This window comes from Balaenoptera ricei, chromosome 16 (assembly GCF_028023285.1).
Source record: "Balaenoptera ricei isolate mBalRic1 chromosome 16, mBalRic1.hap2, whole genome shotgun sequence".
Taxonomy (NCBI): Eukaryota; Metazoa; Chordata; class Mammalia; order Artiodactyla; family Balaenopteridae; genus Balaenoptera; species Balaenoptera ricei.
Genome location: NC_082654.1, coordinates 112,559,550 through 112,574,208, shown reverse-complemented (window position 1 = coordinate 112,574,208; position 14,659 = coordinate 112,559,550). Strand labels below are relative to the sequence as shown.

The 14,659-nt window shown below is 38.6% G+C and overlaps 1 pseudogene; it reads left to right on the top strand.

Annotated features, from left to right (window-relative positions):
- The first annotated feature begins 8,402 nt into the window (after window positions 1-8,402).
- On the top strand, window positions 8,403-11,286 carry LOC132350476 (small ribosomal subunit protein eS27-like; annotated as a pseudogene).
- The last annotated feature ends 3,373 nt before the right edge of the window (window positions 11,287-14,659 follow it).

The window sequence follows — 14,659 nt, the reverse complement described above, 5'->3', positions numbered from 1 at the left end:
ATGAAACAATGAATGATTATATGATCCAGCAATCCCACTCCTGGGCATATACCCAGACAAAACTATAATTCGCACCCCAATACATATACTCCAAAGATACACGCACCCCAATGTTCACAGCAGCACTATTTACAATAGCCAAGACATGGAAACAACCTAAATGACCATCGACAGATAAATGGATAAAGTAGATGTGGTACACATATACAATGGAATATTACTTGGCCATTAAAAAGAATGAAATAATGCCGTTTGCAGCAACATGGAAGGACCTAGAGATTATCATACTAAGCAAAGTCAGAAAAAGAAAGACAAACACCATACGACATCACTTACCTGTGGAATCTAAAATACGACAAAAATGAACATATCTACACAACAGATTCACAGATACAGAGAACAGACTTATGGTTGGGAGGAGGGGCACAGGGAAGGGAAAGATTGGGAGTTTGGGATTAGCAGACACAAACTACTATATATATGGAATGGATAAACAACAAGGTCCTACTGTACAGCACAGGGAACTATATTCAATATCCTGTGATAAACCATAATAGGAAAAGAATATATATATATGTATAACTGAATCACTGAGCTGTACAACAGAAATAGGCACACTGTAAATCAACTATACTTCAATAAATTTTTTAAAAATAAATGATTAAAAATCACTTCTTTTTAAATAAAAATAATAAATAAAATAATAAAAATAATAAATAAAATTTTAAAACTTTTAAATAAAACCATGAATCCATTGGTTTTTATGAGAGAAACATACTTTAAAGCCTTTGCGATAAATGTCTTTGAAAAAGGGAGTCTCCATTGGAACTCGTGGGATCAGACTGGAAGCACTAAATGTGGAAAGATGATTTTTTCTAAATTTCTAAATACCACCTTGTGCATGAACGTAAATGGATAGTAACATTTAAGCTGAAGGGGGTGGCAATCTGTTGTTTGGACAGCCCAATCATCACTGCCCCTTCTGGTGAGACATCTTGATATTCCTCTTTGGAGGGACTTTCTCCTCCCAGTCTCTCAGTCCAGGTGATTTGGGTAGAGGTGATTCCGCCCTTCCTCCCCTCTCAGGGGCAGGGGTCACACGTATGACCAGGACCTTCCATCTTCCTAGTGACATGACCCCCGCTGGCGTAATGAGACTCAATCCCAGCAGTGGAACTCTTAGGAAGGAGAAATCTCCTTCTGCCAGTCTCAAAGCTAGTAGAATGTGGGCCTGGAGCTGCTGGTGACCATCTTGTTACCTCACAGAAAAAAACCTATCTGCATATGTAGGCAACCAAGAAGAAAACAGAGCCAAGAAACAATGGGATCAGTCTAAATGGCATCATTTGGATCCTTGGAAAGAGCCATGATTGAATTTAAACCTACCCTGGACCTTTCAATTACATGAGACAACAACACCTCCCTCCTTTATTTTGGCTTGAACCAGCTGGAGTTGGATTTCTGCACATACATCCAAAAGATTTCTACCAGTACCCTAAGTAAATCAATAGAGCATTGGCAACATTAGAACTTGAAATTCACAGAACCTCAAACCTAATGCCTTTTCAATGAAAGGAAGTCATTTTCTGTAGGAAATTTCCACGGGGACCTTGTGCTAAAGTGATTTCCAAGAGGTTACTGCTCATCTGCAAGAATTCATGGTATTTATCTTCTCAATCCCTTACTTCATAGTAACAGGACAAATGGTGACCCTCACACTAGCAGGAGAACTCCTAAACTTCTGAAAAAACCTAGGATTCAAATTCATTTTATGATACCAGGGAATTAAACATCAGGTGAAAACAACAGACTCTATGAGGCAAAAAACTTGCGACCTTCTTCTGTGCTTAAGCACTAGCGGCAGCTTTAATGAGCAAGCCAAATGATCTTCTCTAATGATAAAATCTTGAGAGAAAGAGAAAGATATTCTTTTATCCAAACTCCCTCCCTCCCTGCTGGGAATATTGAAATCTTAACTATTCCTCAGAGTCCTTGCACTCATGCAGAGTACACTGCTGATGAAAAAGTGAGATGTTCTCTTGGTATATATACTACATCGTGGAGTAACGGCTCAGAAAGAAAAATTAAGAGCCTTGTTCAAGTGCACTGCTGCATGATCACTGAAGGCTGGCCAACCCCAACTGGGTATGTTCAGAAACATTTTTCAAAGGAATAACAATAACAAACATATCCATATTTCCATATATGGGCAAGAGTTCCCCCATCTTTTGCATCATAATTTTTTTGCACTTATATATGTCTACTTGAAAGAGGAGGCACGAAGAAGTCTGACTGGGAAAAGTGTTATTAGGCTGATGTTGACCCACATAGAATGATCATTCTCCTGGATCCCCCCCCACTTCCTGATTGGTTTAGATCCCTTCATTGTTGTTTTTCCAAGTCGACTTACAGATGCTAGTAAATATGCTAGAGAATATATCTCATTATCCAATTCAAAACAAAGTGGAACATTAACTACAAAGGTCAACTGCAAATCTATTACAGATCCTATAATATTTCTATATTAGAAGTTTTCATCAATAAATAAGAAACACAAAACTGCTGACTTTATTAGGTCTTTAACAATTATAGTAATACGTGAATCGCAGGTCTGTTATCAACCTGCACATCCTGGGCACGTACAGATCAAAAGAACACAATTCCAGTACAATCTATCTGGCTGGTGGTTCCACAGTCCTCATCGTGGCTCCTCATACTGGAGAAGGTCAACACCAGGGGATCAAGAGAGAGATTAAAATCATCAATATCTGATTACCAATATTACCCTTCTCTGAACTACGGGACCATCACAGAACACCGTAGTCAATAAAGGATACTCACAGGGCCTCCAACCATTCCCCTCCCACTTTTCAGGAAAGGACCAAACCAAAAACATCTTAGATTGCACATCTCCTCAAAATAATATCTCAAAGCATCCCATTCCATTATTAAGAGTTTCTACCACCAAAACTATCTTAAGTTACTTAAACTCAAGCTAAGTTCTTTCTCTCTTGTTGACTGCTCAAAGGATAAAGAATCTGCTGCCTGCCATCTTCATTATTGTTTGTTACTTTTATACTGAAAAGAACCTCAGACTTCCTTTCTCTACCAATCACTCCACGTGCAACCTTGGATAAATCACTGAATTTTCCTACATCTAAATTTCCTCCTCTACAAAATAAAATATCAGGACAAATCTGTGGATTCCTAAGGCTTTTCCTAAGTTAAAGTTCATTTTGTAACTCTAGATTGCTTATTGTTCCTTAGACTCTGTTCTACCTCTTAAATACATGCCCCATCTGTATTTTTCCTAAACTCCTAGCCCTTTCTTGCCACGTCCCAAGAAAAAAAATAATAATAAAGCAAAAAGAGACCAAAACGAGGAAACTTCAATGCTGTTCACTGATCCACTCTGTCACAGTAACCACCGCTGGCAAACGTGAGGTGAGCTAATACAGCAACTAGCAGGTGTCTGAAACACAGCAGGTATATATCCTTTCTTTTCCTGCTTGTATCAGGGGTAATCATAGTCATCCCTTTGTCTTTAGAAATAAAATCTCTCCATTTCGTAAATGAAGTTTTAGGTGTTTTATTGTTGTTGTTTTTGAAAATGGTTGTAGGATAGGATGCTGTGAGAAGGAAGAACTTTTTGCACATGGGCTCCTCATAGTCCCTCAGAATATGCTGGAATGAATGGAGGGTTGAGAAAATTCTAGTCATAGAATACAGAAGAACACTGGGATAAAGGTAAGTATGTGTTGAACATCAAGGCTTATTTCACATTCCCACCTCAAAGACACATACACATGACACACTGAAAGTTAGCATTTGCCTGTTTAAATGATGGCACATCTATACCTTACCTTTTGCCCTAAAAACTATTTTAATGAACCTGGTGCTCAGCCTTAAAGGATGATGGGGAAGTAGCTCAATGCTCTATCATTCTCTTAGACCCCTTGTTACTTCGATGATATCAATAATCATAACTTTGTTATCTTCACATCTGCTTAGAGAGCATCAATATTCCAACTGCAGTAGCCAAACCCAAACTTTTCCAACTGTTTGAAAAACCAGACAATAAGTAGTTCACTCCGCAATCTCTACTTGGAAGGAACTGTGCCCCAATTCAGATTATTCAGGGTTAATATCCAGGAACCACTTTGAGAAGCAACCCTACAGTGGATAGAAACCATAAAACCAAGCAAGACAAAGAACCTGACTGCTAACGCCAAGATCAGAAATTGCATGGATCCCCCCCCCATATGATCTTATCAGACTACCCCGCAATTTCTCTTTGGGGGCTGCTCTCAGGAGGTTGGATGTCAGATCAAAAACAACTGTGCATCAATGACCAGGAGAAGGTGAATCAGGAAGGCCTAGACAGTGACCTCTGTACACTGGGCAGGGCCTTTGGCTCAAAGTAGGAAAGCTCCTCTTATTTAAATGACAACTCTCTAGAATTGTTTATTCTGCTTTTTTGCAAACACTATACAAAGAGGAGAAGTCAATGCATATGGACTGGGGTGGAGAGAAAGAGATCTAACAGTAAAACCTAATCCTTTACCAACCAGTCAGAATTGTGGAGAGGATGCAGGGGTTTCTGAGTCAAGACCCCTCAAAGAAGATGCCAAGTGGACCCCAAATCTCAAGGAGGAGTAAGTTAGAGCTTTCAACCACCTGTATCATTTCGAGTAGACAGGATACATTTTTACAGCATCCATAAGCTACTTTAAAAATTAACTAGACTCTTGGGCATTAAAAAACACAACACAAGGGAATTCCCTGGCGGTCCAGTGGTTATGACTGCCAAGAACATGTGTTCGATCCCTGGCTGGGGAACTACGATCCCGCAAGCCACATGGCGCAGCAAAAAAAAAAAAAAAAAAAAAATCGCAAAACTGTGAGCTTCTTCATGACAGTGGCCACGTACATCAACTTTGATCCCCCTACATTCACCGCAATGTCTAGAGATGAGAAGCCATCACTAAATGTTACTGAATGAAAAAGTGATTGAATAAAAAGTGTTCTTAATTTCTGCATTTACAGACTACCTAGAAATGTTTTCCGGTCTCTAGAATATTACCCTTGAATCCACCACCTGTTTAATATTCACAGCAAAAAGAAAAGTAATTTACAATTATGAGTATGTTTACATTAACATTTCAATTTACATATTTCAATTCATTTTCTCAGTTAAGAACTTTGAGATCATGCCAATAGAGAGTACATAAAAAATTATTTTGACACCTAAGATTCAATGACAAGCCAATTCCCACTGAACAGATATTTCAGATATAAATGTTGGAGTATTTCATAGGCTCTGCATGGAAAGGAATCCATGAAGGAATTAAATACCATAATTTACTAATAGCCAAAGCCGCTTTCTGGCAAGTACTGTGAATTGTGTCTAGATAGAGTCAAAGGGTTGATGAAGGAGGTGTGGTGAGTGACAGAAGAAAATTCAAAGATCCATTCTGAAAGTTCCATCTGGCTCTTATGATTCCATGACTTTACTATCTAAGAATTTGTGTCTGTCAGGAAAGTCACAGACGCAGAAAGGAGACTTGCTTTTGCTGAAAAATAAAGGTTTTTCTCTAAGGATAAGGTTACTTCAGAATATTCTAGAAACTAAATGTTGGCAGCTCTAATAATCAAGGAAAATGCATACTCAGTGCGTTCCCCATGAGTCCCTGAAGGTCAGCTACTTAGGACTTCATGTACCTATGCCCAGCACTGACCAGTAGGCCCATCTTTTGTGTGTCCTCAATAAATGTTTACTGACTAAATTCAAGACACTGTCATTCTCAGCAAATGAAATGATTTATAAAATAATTTAAATGCAGAATTCACACCAAATCTTTTGCATACAAAAAAAAAAAAAACAACAAAAACAAAATGAGGCAAAGACACAGACTTGAAGTGGAATCCATCACAATCAGTCAAGAAAAACTCGGTACCATTTTTTCTTCCATTTAAATTATGTGTTTTCTTTTCTCTAGCTGGTAGGGCTTGGGTTACTTACTGTCTTGAAGAAAGCAAAGATGCAGGAGATTATAAAATCACCTTCCATCTAGGGTGGGAGGTAGATTTTCTTGTTAAAAGAAGGAACTGCAAAATTCAGTGGGCTCTATATGAGAGCACCTTCCTCCTAGAAGCTGGAAGGCTCTGGGGATCTTGAGGGTAGGAGCAGAAAGCTATTATCCCTGCAAATTTCAGACAGCTTACCTAGAACTTCAAAATATTTCTCATTTTTTGGTACTTTGCTGGTAATTATCTAAGTGGCAAAACATCACACAGAACTGTCAAGTAGGATGTAGGATCCAGGTTTCCAGGTAGGGGGTTAAAGCAAACGACTACTGAACCTTTAGGGTAATACTGTTACCTCTGACAGAGCTGAAAATCCAACTTTGTTTGATTGGCAGTTCATGTGCGTATCGACCTACCTACCTACAGTTGGTATTGTTAATGGTTGAGAGAGTTACATTTAAATTAAAGTTTGGATTTGCAGAATTTCTAAACAAGTTATATCTAAAAGAGCATATCATTCCAAGGGACAGTCCAAAAAAATATATAAATAAGAAGATGTGGTATAGAGAGGGAGAATGGAATACTACTCTGCCACAAAAAAGAATGAAGTAATGCCATTTGCAGCAACATGGAGAGACCTAGAGATTATCATACTAAGTGAAGTCAGACAAAAAGACAAATATCATATAATATCAGTTATTTGTAGAAATGTTAAAATGATACAAATGAACTTATTTACAAAACAGAAATAGATTCACAGGCACAGAAAACAAACTTATGATTACTAAAGCGGATGGGGTGGGGTGGGGGATAAATTAGGAGTTTGGGATTAACAGATACACACTATTGTATATAAAACAGGCAAACAACAAGGACGTACTGTATAGCACAGAGAACTATACTCAGTATCTTGTAATAACCTATAATGGAAAAGAATCTGGAAAAGAATATATATATAACTGAATCACTTTGCTGTGCACTTGAAACTAACACACTGTAAATTAACTATACCTCAATAAAAATATATACATATATCTTTACTATAGGAATTTTTTAAAAAAGAAGTATAAGACTACCAAGCTAAGAATGGCGAGACTAAAAGCCATCACACTTGACTGATGCACGACACACATGCTAAGTTCTAGCCATGTAATATGAATAAAAATCCAGTAAACATTCATCAGAAATTCACCCAATGGAAGGAGGGTATAGAAAGTCACCTAATAAGAACCCATCAATAACTAATACAAAATTACTGAATAAGATCACGAGAAAAAGTAAAAGCTACTTACATACCTAAAATGATCATTTATGTCATAAACTTCTCTCCCCAAAATAACAAAAAGTTATGTTCAACCGATGGAGTTACGCTCGCACAAGGGGGAATTTCAAGAAGGATAAAGTCATCTATGAACCTCTAAAAAAGTCTAAGTTCCAATCTAGCAATGTGTTCTTACAATATAGTTAAATCCATTTTGGGTATTAAAATGAATTGGAGCACAGACACTCATCAAACAGTAATTTACAGTATTCATGGAAATATAGGAATTATCTCAGGCTATTTCTTCTTAACACATACACCTGCCTAACTGCAAGATGGTGTTTCTTCACTCTTCACACTCTTCTCCTGTAGATTTCCTGCTTTCTCCTTCAATATCCTATCCTACTGTGAAAGCTAATAAAAATAACAGTGATGCATGGCTTATCCCAAACACCCTCTTGATGATGCAGTAAACAAAAATGCCTTCAGTGTTGAAATACATTCAACAAGCATAATTTCTATCATTCTAGCATTCAAAACTTTCTCTCCTCTGTTCACAATTTTTCATATGCTATGGTCTGAATGTTTGTGCCCCCCCTCAAATTCACATGTTAGAACCCTAATGCCCAATGTGATGGTGTTAGGAGGTGGGGTCTTTGGGAGGTGATTAGGTCATGAGGGTGGAGCCCTCATGAATGGAATTAGCACCCTTATAAAAAAGATCCCATGGAACTCAGAGCCAGCCCCTCCTGCCATATGAGGACACAATGAGAAGCTGTGACCCAGAAGAGGGCCCTCACCCAACTATGCTGGCACCCTGATCTCAGACTTCCAGCCTCCAAAACTGTGAGAAATAAATTTCTGTGCTTATAAGCTACCCAATGTGCACTATTTCATTATGGCAGCCCAAACGGACTAAGACATCAGATGGAATACAGAAGTTGCTACCTAAAATTAATTAGTTAGAAACAAGCTACAGAACCCTGGGTCAGCAGTGAAGAGACCTCCTCTTGTTTCGCACCTCCTGGGGTTAACAGGCCTCCTATCACCTCATAGCATTAGCCCACAGGAGTCCCAGAGATGCTAAGAGATTGGCCCACCACCACCCTGACCCATGGCAAAGGAAATAGCTATTCATGGTGTCTCCTTTGAAAAAGCCAAGTGGAACAAGACTGGTAGGAGGGCGTGGGGAGGGAGAAAGGCTTGACAACACGTAACTACTTACTTAGGCCATGACTACGATGTTATGGACACAAGCCTCATACAGGACATTCAGGGCCATAAGGCCTGGCTGTGGATTCTTCTAATGCCACATAAATCCCCCTTCACTGGGTGTAACATGGAAATGCACTTTCTGTATTTATCGCCATATACTGCATTCTGTAGAGATTAACAAACTTCTGGCCTCAGGGGGAATTTATGTGCGTAAAACAAAAAAGGTATGATATTAATTAACTAACCATGCCCGCCCCCTAAAGCTAATGATGGGCTCTCCATCATGGATTCACATACATCTCATCAACATGAATTAAATTTATTCAGGAAGTTTTGAAAAGCACTTATTCACTTGCTTTACCCACTCTTGTTCAGAAAGGCATTTAACTGGCTTAAAAAATAAACAGGGAAAAGCAGATTTTTTAAATGACCAAAATATACAGCTCTTTGATTTTTTTTGTGTAAAGCTGCTTAGAGGCAAAACAATTCAATCAGCTACATAAACAAATCTCATAATCCCCAATCATCACACTAAAATCACGTTCATCTTAAAATTACCACAGATTTAACTTGTATACAATGAAAAGCAAGTATGCTCCAAATTATAAGCAGTCAAATTTTTAGAGTATCATTTAAAAAATAAAAACATCCCAGTATGCAACTGACTTCTATTAAGCCAACTATCATGGGTAGGACTAAATCTACATTTGGTAAAGAGATAAGCTTGTTTTTTAAAAACTGAGTATGTCTCTACTTTCAAAGTCCTTGAAAGTATCTCCATTTGGAAAAAAAAAAAAGTATAATTTTAAGAGGCTTACTTATTCACTTCAAGTGATTGCTGGGTGTTGCTTTTACTGTATTTTTTCTTTTTTTATTTGACTTTTAGTTTATTTTTTATACAGCAGGTTCTTATTAGTTAGCTATTTTATACATATTAATGTATATATGTTAATCCCAATCTCCCAATTCATCGCACCACCACCCCTCCCAACCCCCGCTTTCCCCCCTTGGTGTTTACTGTATTTTTCTAAAGCTATTTGCCATTACATGATAGGATAACAAGTCTAAAACTACTATAATTGTGATATGTAGAGGAGAGATTAAATTCAACACTTGCTCTTAAATAAATCAAGTTGTATTAGAGATGATATTGGAAATATTTATTTTAAAAGGTTTTGAACCCATCACTAAGGTTACATTTTCCCTCTCTCTGTTTATGCTAGCCACAATTTAAGTTTGGTGTTTTCCAATTCAGTTTGTCAACCAGCAGAAATAAAAGATAGTCTCTTTTCATGATTAGTTTCAGTTATTTTTCTTAGAGCAATGTAATATTTCAACATTTTATTACCTTTAAAATTAAGAACATATATTATGACACTAAAGAAAGCATCTAGATTGCATTGTCCAGGCAGAGGGCAGAGCTCTAAAAAAAACGAAGGGTATTTTGCTAGGCTACAATTCTTATACATGAGCAAACAGGGACGGTGCTGGGGGAAAAGCTCTGTGACACCCAGCAAGTTCATCACCTGCCCAGTGTGTGGGACGCAGGGATGGTGATTAGATTTGAAGCCCATGGAGGTTCACTGAGGCACTTCAGTTTACGTGATAAGCTTCAGCCATAAAAAAGAATGAAATATTTGCAGCAACATGGGTGGACCTAGAGATTATCATATTAAGTGAACAAAGCCAGACAGAGAAAGACAAATATCATATGGTATCATTCACATGTGGAATCTTTTAAAAAAAAGATACAAAATGAACTTATTTGCAAGACAGAAATAGACCCACAGACATAGAAAACAAACTTATGGTTACCAAAAGGGAAAGCGGGGAGGGGGCGGAATAAATTGGGGGTTTGGGATTAACAGATACACACTACTATATATAAAACAGATAACCAACAAGGACCTACATATAGCACAGGGAACTCTACTCAATATTTTATAATAACCTAAAAAAGGAAAAGAACCTGGAAAAGAATATATAACTGAATCACTGTGCTGTAGACCTGAAATGAACACAACATTGTAAATCAACAATACTTCAGTAAAAAGATTGCTCTGGCCATAAAGTTCGTTCGGGTTTTTTGTAACATCTTATGGAAAAACCCAAACGAACTTTTTGGCCAAACCAATATATAGAGAGAGGGAAAAAAAAAGCTTCAATCCAAAGCCCTCTGGTTTTTATTTCACTGTGTTTTGTGGATCAAGACAGAATAAGAACCTCTCAGCACATGAATCCTAAGAATTCTGCACTAACTGACATTAAATGCCACCTCCGGGCCCCGACCCAGCTTCTTTCCACCCAGTCGGCTGAACCACCAGGATAGGAGCTACTTCAACTCCCTGACAGAGATCTAGGATGCCTCTGCCCATTGAGCCCTTGAACACAGGCCTTCAACCAAAGTCCACCATTCAGGACATATTAAAAGACAAATCTTACTACAGCAAACACAGTGAAATTCAAAAGGAGCAAAAGCATTAACATCAAACCATCCACGTCCCTTTCCGGCGGTGATGACCTCCCCAGGAGAACGTGCCTCTCGCAAAGGATCTCCTTCATCCCTCTCCAGAAGAGAAGAGGAAACACAAGAAGTGCCTGGTGCAGAGCCCTAATTCCTATCGCATGGATGTGAAATGCCCAGGATGCTCTAAGATCACCACCGTCTTTAGCCATGCACAAACAGTAGTTTTGGGTGTTGGCTGCTCTACTGTCCTCTGCCAGCCTACAGGAGGAAAAGCAAGGCTTACAGAGGATGCTCCTTCAGATGGAAGCAGCACTAAACGCACCCTGAATCAAGATGAATGGGAAACCATCCCAATAAACACACTTCAGGTTAAAAAAAAGAAAAAACAAAAAACCATCCACCTCCAACATGCATAAAAGTCCATAAAGTACTACATTTCTAGTATTAGATTATCTTTCAGTTAACATACAGATATTTAAGGATTTGCCAGCTTTCTTTTTCTCAACCAAATTAAAATCAGGTAGATAAAGCACCACCCATCACCTCTCCCTTTCAGGGACACATGTTATAACATGTCAGCAGAGCTGGGTTTACAGCTTATCACCAATGAGCTGCGTGACCCTGGGGAAGTAACTTCACCCCTGAAAGCCTGTGATTCCATATCTGCAGAATACTTCACAGAACTGAAAGAAGCAAGAATTAGAGTGGTTGGCACAGTTCTGGGCACACTGTTGAGTGCAAATAGACGTTAGCTATCACTATTTTTCTTCTATTGCCTTCTTGTCACCAAAGGCTTCTCGTTCAAGCTATACACCAAATAGCATTCCAAAACCATGAAAAAGGAAGAGAATTTGGCAACACGTTTTAGATAACATTTTACGGAAGCTTTGGACAGTACGAGTCCTCACCGTTTACACGTAATTGTTATTAAACCACTATGGGTCACAAATGCCCTCCACACTCTATTCTAGATGACACCTCTAGAAATTAAAACCTTGCCTCCTACACTGTCTTGTCACTTTTAAGTACCATGCATTTCACCAATAATCACTTCTCGTCTATCCCCCAAAAGTAGCAATCCTGTTTCAAACACTCTTAAATGGTGATTACAATAGGGAACAAGTTGGAGTCTAAATCTACTAAGCTCTGTCTCAAAAATGCCTATACAGAGGCTGTGTTCTGAGTTCTCTAAATTGCTTTGAGATCTGAGGTGTTTTTCTAAATAAACAGAATAACTATTCGTACCATATAACATTGCCTAAGACAACAATGCCTTCTAAAGCAAAATAATAGGTCACACTGTCAGTAATAAGCAAAATACATACGCAACACCATTGAAAACATAAGGGAAAAGACAAAACACTTCAAAGACACAGAAAGGAAACAACAGGACCTAGGTCCAGAGGGATACGCTTTTAAATCCTAGAAATCAGTGAGAGGTGAGACATGCAGCAATTTAATACAAACTCAGGATTCAACTATATTTATACCAACACGCAATTTTCCCACCAAACCACAAAACTATTCCCGAACATCACAGCCACCTGTCCCATTTCCTAATTCTAACAGTAATGTTAACTTTTCGCTAGATCCCAGACTTGATCAACTCCCATCTCTAACGTTAAAGAACGGCCCTTTCTCACCATTCCTGGCTTCTGTCGGGAAGGATTCTCCCTGACCACCCACTGCCTCCCTCTGCCCCATCACTCTCACCACCCCCAGGAGCCAACCTGAACCAGCTGACTGGGAAACTTGGGAAAAAAGTAGGCACGCCTGGCTCAGCTCTGCCCTTTCTTCCTCTTGGGAACATGCTGCACACAAGGATAGGTCCCCTATCAGTAATAAACGTGATGTTCTAATCTTTCATCTGCTTTACTCTTGTACTGATACTTCCCACATTCTTCAGAACCTAGGCAAGAAACTAGATGCTGTTGACTGGGTCTACTCAAAGACCAAAACACCAAGACCACCTGAGAAGATGCAAACAAAACCAAAGCTCTCACTGATGATGCAACAGAGAACAAACAAATGTTCTGAAATAATTAGGACCTCTGGAAACACAGCAAAGTGGTTAATGGCAAAATATCTACAGCTGGAATGCAATATTTGAACCCCTCTCTGCCAACTATAAAACTGGGGGCAAATTTCTTAATTTCTCTGGGCCTCTGTTTCCTCACCTGTCAGATGGGGATAATAATAGTAACATACGATTATTAATATATATAAACATATAAAACAATGCCTAGACATAATAAGCTAAGTAAAGGTTAGCTATTACTAATATTACCGTTTTCCTTATTTCTTTTTCTTACCGTTATTACTATTACTATTTTGCATCACAAGATAAGACTTGAAAAGAAATACTCGTCCATGATAGGTTAGATTACATTTTATAAGTTCATGTCTATAGTAGGACTCCAAGAAAAATGAACTATAATGGAAAAGTTGTAGGAAAATGAATCAAATTGGTCCACTATGGGTGATGTCACCTGAAAAGACAGTTTTGACTTACAACAGAAGAGGAAATATAAGGGTACACCATTCGGCACACACACAAAAATTCTTTGTGTTTCTGTTTTTGTCTTCTTTTGTTTCGGCTCGTGTTTTTCATGTCAATAACTGCTCTTCAGCTGCTCCCCAAATATGTGATGTGTGTGAATCTGCCTGATGATAGACTGATCAGGGCAAACCTGTGGTGTGGACAAATATTTTTCTGGATGACAGAAGAAAAGTCATGCGTCCTTTGCTCAGGGTTTCTATGACCCAGGATGAGTTACTTCTCTCCCTGTATTACATACCTTAAAAAAATAGGAGGAGAAAAGAAAGTTCTGTTATTTGACTCACCAGAGTACATATTAACTGACCAAATATGCCTACAGCTAAAATACCAACTCTGGGAATAAAGTTAGGTTATCAGAGACCTTTCCTCTTATTAGGAACCAAAATCGACTTTATGCCTTAACTTAGCATTGTTCAGGAACACACATGCCTCTTTGCCTATCACAGAGACATACAGAGTCCCGTTAACAGGCTCAGATGAATCACCAGCACTACTCTTTAGGACACGTCTTTTCTTAAGGGGTCAACCTGCTCTGACAGCAAGCATGCAGGACCACAGCTCAGATGGAAGCTTGCAGACGGGCAGCACAGAGATGCCTCGTTTTTAGAAAAGCACAGGGTACCTTACGTTACTGTTGGAAAAGTAAGTCCACTCTGTCTTGGTGGGACAAGGCACGTGCCACAGGTTCTAGAATTCTCATCTTCTAACCTAGAGAAACAGGTGCTATAAACAGGGAATTAAGCAAAACGCTGGATGCTGTAGATCTTTTCATTGTCTTAACTTTTTTCCTATTATTCAACTACAGGCTATAGATTTCTTAGTTCTCACCAAACTTGCATCATTTTAAACCGACTTGTATATGTCAAAAAGGAAGAAGATCTTAAGTAAAATGCTCACCCCAAGTAACGCAGGACAAACCTGCCTCATATTTATCCTGAAAACAATAATTTGAGGAAGAAACTTAAGTTTGGGGTTGGAAAATGCTATTACTACTGGACTATTAGGAAAAATCTCCCCAAGGCTAAAAGCAGAGTGCGTCTCTAGCTACCTCACAGGTATCATCAAGACCTTAAATGTAGACTGAAAACCTCAAGGAAGAAGAAAGACATTTCTTTCCAGAGTACTACCA